We start from the raw sequence: 1,801 nt of genomic DNA, 5'->3' as shown, positions 1-1,801 counted from the left end.
GGGGGGGGAGAGCAAGATTACATACATATATAAATACCCCGATAGGAAAATATTTAGAAAATTATGTAACGAAATCTGGATGAGACTTGGAATGTGGAATTATGCGTATACATTTCGCAAAACATATGCAGAAATGGAGACCTTTTGTCAAATATTGGTAAATATTTGCACAATGTATTTCTAAATAGTATATCAGCAAAACAATACCGTTTTGATGAATCACCTTAGCAGAATATTTGCACAATTAAATTGCTGTCGTGTTACGACAAGCTGCCGTTACACGGTGTCTCGCGAGATGAGATAAAAGCTGGCCCAGCGATAAACACGTCCTACGCTAAATCTTTTTTTAACATTTATTAAACGTAACTGTGTTGCTGGGTAATTTTGCTTCTAAATGTTGAAATAATTATGCATGATTTATCCCCTAAATTGAATTTATCAATGTTTGGGTAAATACCATTTACAAATTTTATTCCTACAAAACTGCTGCGTTATGGCGAATCACTTAAATGTAATCATTGTGGTCCAATCCAATTTCCTACTTTTGGATGATGCAATTATTGCACTTGAGACATTTTCCTATCGAGGTAATTAAGATAAGATCAATCTCTATTTATTTATTGCCGTTTCCACTAGCTGGAAAATAGGACGAAAAAATTAATAAAGGAGAACGGATCTGTCTACTATATACGTTTTATTAGTATAATGAATTCTGTGGTGTATCATACGATTGATAAAAATGTGGTCAGGCCACCATAATTATCTAATTTACTTCGCCGTGTAATATCGTCGAAAGGTTTGAAAGAGGATACTAGTTGAGAAACGGTCTTTGAAATGAAATCTTTTCGACAGGCAGTCGGTTAGAAATTACTTTATTGCGCTCCCCATTATTTCCAGTGCTGTCCTATAATTGTGCCAATTAGCTTGATGAATATAGATATTCTTACGAAAACTATATGCGCTGAATTGATGTGGCACAATCAAAACTAGCTTTCTGTGATTAGATCAATGTACAATATATTACGTATAACATGAATTATGCTTTACGTATTTCTAAATTGCGCTCAGAACTGAATATCGTTCTTGCCTTGGAATATTAAACAAATTGTGCTTAATTTAACGGACATACAATCATTTCTATCGGTCAATGTAATTAATTTGTTTATATCACTTCGCATTTTATTTTATTTTCAGTATTACCGTTGTCGCATAACGGTAAATATTACATCAATTCTTCTATTTATTCAATATTTCAAGGCGATTTCAATTACGATTCGAGCAAATCTTACAAAAAACTTGGGAAAAAATATATCATATATAATTATATATGTATATAAAATAAGTTTATATATGTTTTCTCTATCTTGTATAATTTCTGCTCATACAAGTAAAATGAGAAAAAGAAGAATTAAAAAATGATTAAAGATTTTTACGTGATTTTTTTTACAAAACAATAAAGTTTGAAATGAGAAAGCATTGTCCATATATAATCGTGTGTGTGTGTGTGTGTGTGTGTGCATGCGCGCGTACGTGTGATCCTCACGTGACCTTTAAGCAACTATTCAAGGCCAAATTAATGACACCATCTTATGTCCACCTCGAAACCAAACAACTTATATCTGAAACATTTTTGTTTGTTGGGCTGTTTATGAGATATTTTATTGTCCAAGTTAAAATGGGACACCCTGTATATAAAATACCATTATATACAGAATATTGTATCATCTAATCGCAATTTTATATATTTTGTAAAAAACTGATGCTAAAGTCCATCAATTTTTTATATTTAATTATATATGAG

The sequence above is a fragment of the Vollenhovia emeryi genome, unplaced genomic scaffold, assembly GCF_000949405.1.
Source record: "Vollenhovia emeryi isolate VEMERY1.0 unplaced genomic scaffold, V.emery_V1.0 DF939647.1, whole genome shotgun sequence".
NCBI lineage: Eukaryota > Metazoa > Arthropoda > Insecta > Hymenoptera > Formicidae > Vollenhovia > Vollenhovia emeryi.
Note: the sequence above shows the minus strand (reverse complement) of the source record.